The sequence below is a fragment of the Lipotes vexillifer genome, unplaced genomic scaffold (assembly GCF_000442215.2).
Source record: "Lipotes vexillifer unplaced genomic scaffold, Lipotes_vexillifer_v1.1 scaffold977, whole genome shotgun sequence".
NCBI lineage: Eukaryota > Metazoa > Chordata > Mammalia > Artiodactyla > Lipotidae > Lipotes > Lipotes vexillifer.
The window spans coordinates 3,577,516-3,583,951 of NW_006783088.1; the positions used below are offsets into that span (position 1 = coordinate 3,577,516).

The 6,436-nt window shown below is 46.2% G+C and overlaps 1 protein-coding gene across 2 annotated transcripts in view; it reads left to right on the forward strand.

The window, feature by feature from the left end:
- The first annotated feature begins 5,821 nt into the window (after nucleotides 1-5,821).
- Nucleotides 5,822-6,436, forward strand: part of PHF21A (PHD finger protein 21A) — a 193,639-nt gene continuing 193,024 nt past the window's right edge. For both annotated transcript variants that reach the window (XM_007455792.1, XM_007455791.1), the window contains exon 1: nucleotides 5,822-6,335. The gene's annotated coding sequence lies outside the window, so the exon portion shown is untranslated. The remainder of the gene's footprint in view (nucleotides 6,336-6,436) is intronic.

Sequence of the window (6,436 nt, forward strand, 5' to 3'; positions counted from 1 at the left end):
TTTTAGTTTTTACCAACATATCCAGCCTAGGCCCCCGATCCACCTCCGTTACTTTTTGGAAAAGGAATTGGGATCTGCAGAGTCACACGTGTGGAGGGCAGAGTCACACAAATGCAAATACACACCTACATCTATCCGTTTATCCGTCTATCTGTTTAGTGGTTATCAACCCTGACCACCTGAAATCCCCCATCCCCTACCTTCCCATCCCCCACCTGGTGCAATTTTACCCTCCTCCCTGCCCCATACACACCTAAGGGACTTGTGGCAATGTCTGGAGATATGTTTGGTTGTCACAACCGTGAGGGGAGGGTGCTACTGGCATCTAGTGGGTAGAGACCAGGGACACTGCTAAATATCCTACAAAGCCCCCACGACAAAAACTTATCTGGCCCCAAATGTCAATAGTGTGACGTTGAAGAGCCCTGGTCTTGTCAGTGCTACTAAACACATACACCTGAAGTTGCTTAGGATTAAATTGACCTTGGTGATTATGACAAAGTAGGAAAAGTACTCTCGAGGGACTTCCCTGGTGGTCCCGTGGTTAAGAATCCGCCTTCTAATGCAGGGGACGTGGGTTTGATGCCTGGTTGGTGAACTAATGTCCCACATGCCGCGGGGCAGCTAAGCCCGCGAGCCGCAATTAGGGAGCCTGTGTGCCGCAACTACAGAGCCCACACGCTCTGGAGCTGGTGTGCAGCCATTGCTGGGCCCGCGCACCACAATGAGAGAGAAGCCCTCGCGCTGAAATGAGAAGCCTGAATGCCACAAATAAGACCCAACGCAGCCCAAAATAAAATAAATAAATAAAAAATAATACTCTCAAGAGGGTTGACTGCTTATCCACCAGTATTTATTTAGTTACCAGTTATATCTGACCCATTTCCAATGATGATTTCAGCTTACCACAAAAGCACACACAAGACAGTTAAAGAGATTTTTAAAAGATCAGAAACCATTCAGACAGAGGGGAGAAAGAACATACATTCAACTTCTGCTAGTCACTGGGGATTTTCTGTCATAATTCTTTAAAAATCACACTGATATGTCTCCTCTCCTTATTTAAGTATTTTGTTGGTACAAGCCAGGTTTTCATTTATTCCAGCCCAATAAGAATTGGAAAAAAAACTCCAATAGTTACCTCCCTGCCTCAGTAAAGAGGCAGGACCCTCAGGTTTTCAGACAGTGTTCAAATCTTCTTTAGAGTGACCTTATAAGAGACAATGGGGTTAGTTTTCAGCCTGGAGTAGAAAAAAGGACAGTGTGAAGGACAGGTGGCGGGTCGGGGCGACTGGATGAGAAAGCTGTTCCAGTAGTTGTTTGGGGGGCGGGGTCATTATGTTGTTTGAAATACTGTCAAATTCCAGAATATCAGAGACAATCATATACAAATACAAGTACCAAAACCTTAATATCTAGGGTATGGCATGTACTATGTTACTACAAAACTATAAAATAAGAAAATGCAGAAGAAACTTCTTTATTCTCTAATATATAATGCTTCCCTATGATACTACAATATATAATGCCTCTGTTATATTTCTCCTATATTTACAGTATCTCTGCATTAGACTGATAGTCCTTATAGGGAGATAGCTGTTTTGTTATTTTGAATGACTTTTTACATTCTCTAATAGAATCCCTATATTAATTAAATATTTTCTGTCCAACAGAAGTTATTTAGATTCCTACCTCCTAACCTACCCCCACACACACACACACACACACACACACACGATAAATGTAAAAAATAGAAACCATAAAAATACAAGAATAAAATTGTAGATATTTTTCTAATCTTGGACTTTGGATGACCTCTTGAAGCATGGGACAGGAGGCAGGAATATATAGGAAAACACTGACAGATTTGACTGCTTATATAAAAATTAAAAACTGTACTCCAATATTTAAAAAAATTCAAAATTTGAGATTTACAACTTTGCTCAACAGGGTTTTGATGACTACTAAATGGTTTTTGGAGGGTAATTAGGTGGTAGGAGAACAAACTCTTAAGTCATTGTGCACCTGCTATTATTATTACGTCATTCATGTCTGAAAGTTGAACCATTTACTTCAAAGGAGATTCTGGTGGTGAACTTTGAATTCTCAGCTTATTTCTGGGATCTTCACTAACTTAGACTGTTATCTTTTTTCTTTAGCATTTATGCCAGTTAGCCTTTTCAAAAATCCTACAGAGTATTATATTTATTTTATGTATGAGAAACACCAGGGTTCAGGGGGCCTAAATGTTTGTCTAAGGTCACACAGCTAGTGAGTGTCTAGTGAGTGCCCCACGTCAGGCACACTATGAGCTTGAGAAAGACCCACAGAAATATATCACAACCTTGAGTCACCCCGAGACTCCTTGGACGCCATATGCCACATCTGCACTGACAAGGTATTGGGACTCGATGTGTTCACCTTCTCTAGTTACATTAACTCAGAAAATGAATTTGAAGGCACAGGAAAAGATATGTTATGTGGTTCCGTGTGCCAGACACTGTGCTAAGCACCTTCTGTGAATTATTTCATTCAATTTTCTCAACAGCCCTACAAAGTAGGTATTAATAGCTGCATTTTACAAGATAGGAAAACTAAGGCTCTGAAAGGTTAAGTAACTTGCCTAAAGTGCCTTAGCTGAGAAGGAGTGATACATCTTGGGTGTGGGAATTCATGGCTACTTGGTTGCACTGCTCTTCACCATCTTAGAGTGAGGAAGAGTATGTAAATGCAAACGTGGTCCAATGAATCACAAGCTAGAGAATTCTTTTTCATAGAGTCTGATAGTTATATGAGTATTAGACAATTATTTGGTTATACTATTTTAATTAAGTGTAAATATCTAAAACATGAGTTTGCATGACACTGATTTCTGACTGCTATTCAAACATCTTAGTAAGCTAGCACCTTCTCGTACAAGAAGTTCAGGGGCTTTCATCGTCAAAAGTTGGGTTGATAAACGACAGCCCGTGGGCCAAATCCTGCCTACCCCCTGGTTTTCTGAGGCCCACGAGCTAAGAATGTTTTAACATTTCTTTTAATGGGTGAAAAAAGAGGAATATTTTCTGACACATGAAAAGTACATAGAGTTCAAATGTCAGGGCCCATAAATAAAGGCTTTATTAGAACACAGCCAGGCTCATTTGTTTATATATTTTCTATGGCTGCTTCTGTGTTACTACTGCATAGAGTTGAGAAGTTGTGAGAGAGACTGTATGGTCTGCAAAGTCTAGATATTTCCTATCCAGGTTTCTACAGAAAAAAGTTTGCTGACTCCTGTTCTATAGCATTTACATATTCAGGCACAATTTGAGTTTCTGAATTTTTTCTATGAAATTTTGAAACATTTTAAAGTTTTTTTTCTTTCTTTCTTTTTTTTTTTCCCCAGCAAGAACACTAAAGTAGTCTTGCTCTGAAAAAATTTTGACAGCCTGGGCTGATTTGAAATGACACCATTAGATTATGGTCCAGTGCCTAGTGGGTCCTGCTTGAAAGGCCTCCGCCTTCACTCATCTTTTAGATACACTAGAGTTATCTCTAGATTGTAAAGCTGCGTCTTACTACCTGAGCAGTCCTTCCTTTATTCATACTGACTGTGTTATGGGTTTAGTTTCACAACATTATGAGTTCATCCGTCCAGGCTTCTTCTTTTTTTTTTTTTTTTCAACCAGCCTTCTTGAATCATTTATAGGGATTTTCATTTTCGATCTCAAACTCTTACACACTTTCTCTGCTGTGAATTTTTTTTAAATGTAAAGCTCAGGGTACTAAATGGCCTACACATATAAAATAAAGCCCGTACTTTTATTTATTTTTTAGCTTTAAGAAATCAAAATTTAAAAAAATTCCTTTCCCTTGAGAAACGAAACTTAATTTTGCAGGTCACAGAAGTAAGAAAATGCCTGCATGTCCAAGGATCTCAAAGCACCTCTGGTGGAAATACATAACAAGGTAAAAACGTCTATTTATTTTTAAAGACTGTTTATTTCTTGGAGGAATTAGTATTTAATGGAAAAGATGTGACTAGTAACAAATAGAGCCCAAGGCTATTTCTGGTTCTGTCATTGACTCACTTTGACTTTGGGCAGATCATCTCACCACTGTTGCTCTTTATCTGCAAAAACTGGACTTCATGTCTATGGGAGTTGCATGGCTAATCAATGCCTGGAAAATGCGTAGTGGCAGATGCTACAAAAGTGCTGAGCCTTAAAAACAAAACCACCCCCCCCCCATTTGTATTCAGTTGAGGTTCGGGCTTATTGTTATTTAACATTCGGAGGCCAACAGTACGTTAAGTCCAGCGTGCTGCACAGAACAGATAATATCACTGTCCAGCAGGGATTTTTTTTTTTTAATCTAAGATTTTGGACTTTTTTTTCTTTATTGTGGTTGGGGGTTGTTTTAGAATCTAGTAGTATTTCCATACAAAAACATTCAGCTCTAAGTTGAAAACTATCGATTTGAAAATCTAAATAACCCCCCTGCAGGGGGATAAATAAATAAATAAATAAAAAGCCCTCCCCGCCCCGCCAAGAAATCTCTCAAAACAAGAATTCTTCTGATGTTTTTTTCCTCCCTGCAGTTCTCCATGTTACAGTCCTTGGAGGTAGAATAGGCATAAAATACTTTCACTAATAAAATATGACAAACCGCCGGATTATACGTGGCTGATTCCCAGCGACTGCCCTGCTACACAAAGCAGAAAAGTAAATGCCATCATCCCCCTTAGAACAAAAGAACTTAGGAATAAAAAACATGGAGAGGGGGGAGAAAGCAGCAATAAATAAAGGTGAGCAAAGGATCCCGTCCCCCGCCCCTCCCCGAAGCGAGTGTGGGACTAAGTACGGCTAATAAAGTGGTTCAAGGGTAGTTATTTGGAAAGGGGGCGGGGTGGCGAGGGGAGGGAGCGGGCGAGCGGCGGCCGGGGATTGCATGTTGCATTCGACTTGAGGTTGCATCTTTCTCCTGTTGCCTGGACCACGCTCTCCCATTGCAGTGCTTCCCCATCGCTTCTCTCCGTCCCTGCCCTCGCGGCTTTATTTCCCCCCTTCCAACTGCTGTTGCACTGGAGGGAGTTGGGGCCGCTCCGGAGCCCCTGTGCAGCTCCTGCGACGGGAGGGGGAGTTGGGCTCGGGCCGCTGAGTTGGGGGGGCCGCAGCGGGCTCCGGCCTCGCCTCGGCTGCAGCTACACGGGCGCCGAGCTGCAGCGCTGCACGGGGCCCATCATTGCGGCGGCCCCGGAGTTTGGCCGCCGCCGCTCCTTGTTCAGCCCCATCACCGCCGCCGCCGCTGCACTGGAGTTTGGCTGCTGCTGCCCTACTTCACTCTAGTTTAGTTTCACTCACTTTACATCCGGGTTTTTTCCCTAGGCAATGGGGACCGCAGCACACCCCGTTCCTTAGGCAAAGTGAAATAAATTCGCCGCACCGACACGTCAAGTAGTCCGCCCGCCCGAGCGCCGCCGCGGGCCCCCACCGCCCCTCCCGCCGCCGCCCCGTCGCCCCTGGGGGGGGACCGCGCGCCCCGTGAAGCCAAGGGAGGAGGCGCGGGGGCCTGGGCCGGCCGCCGTACAACTCCGCCTGGCGGCCCCCTCCCTCCCCGCCGTGCCCCTCTACCCCGGCGCCTCCTCTCCCCCCGCCCTCGTCCCCGCTTTCCCAGCCCCAGTCCCTCTCGCCCGGCTCTCGGGAGCGGCGGGGGCGCGCACGGCGGCGGCGGGCCGGCGGGGCCGCGCGGCGGGCTCCCGCGCGGGCGAGTGTGTCTGGGCCTGGGCGGAGGGATCCCCGGGCTGAGGCGGCGGAGGTGCTGCGGCCCGGGGCCGGGTGGTGAATGGGCTGGTGGTGCTCGCTGCTGCTGCTGAGAGGAGGAGGAGGAGGATGAAGAGTTGGGCTTGTTTGTCTCCCACAGTTTCTCTCCTGCTGCTCTGATTTCCCCCCCACATTCCGGCCCGGGGCCTGTGTGTCTCTCCTGGAGGAGGAGGAGGATCCAGTTCCTCCCCCCACCCCCTCCTCCCCACCCCCCCTTGCCTGGGGAAGAGGAGGAAAGAAACAGCCCAGAGAGAGAGAGAGGGAGAGAGAGAGAGTGAGTGAGAGAGAGAGGGGGAGAAGAGGAGAGGAGGAGGAGGAGGAGGAGGGAGAAGGGAACAACCTACCATCTTAACACACTAATATCTAAAAAGTGCGAGAGGCCCAGAGCAGCAGCAGAAGCAGCAGCAGCAGCTCCAGCTTCTTCCCTCCCTCCCCATGAAGAAGAGTTCCCTCCTCCTCCTCCTCCTGCTTCTCCTGCTCAGAGTTCCTGCCTCCAGCTGCCAGGGGGGACAGCCAGCCAGCAGCAGGAGGGTGCAGTATCCCAGCTTTTCCATTCTCTCTTCTCCTCACTCCTCTCTTTTTTTTCCTGGAGTAGCTCTATTTCCCCTCCCTCCCCCCCTCCCCTTCCCCCT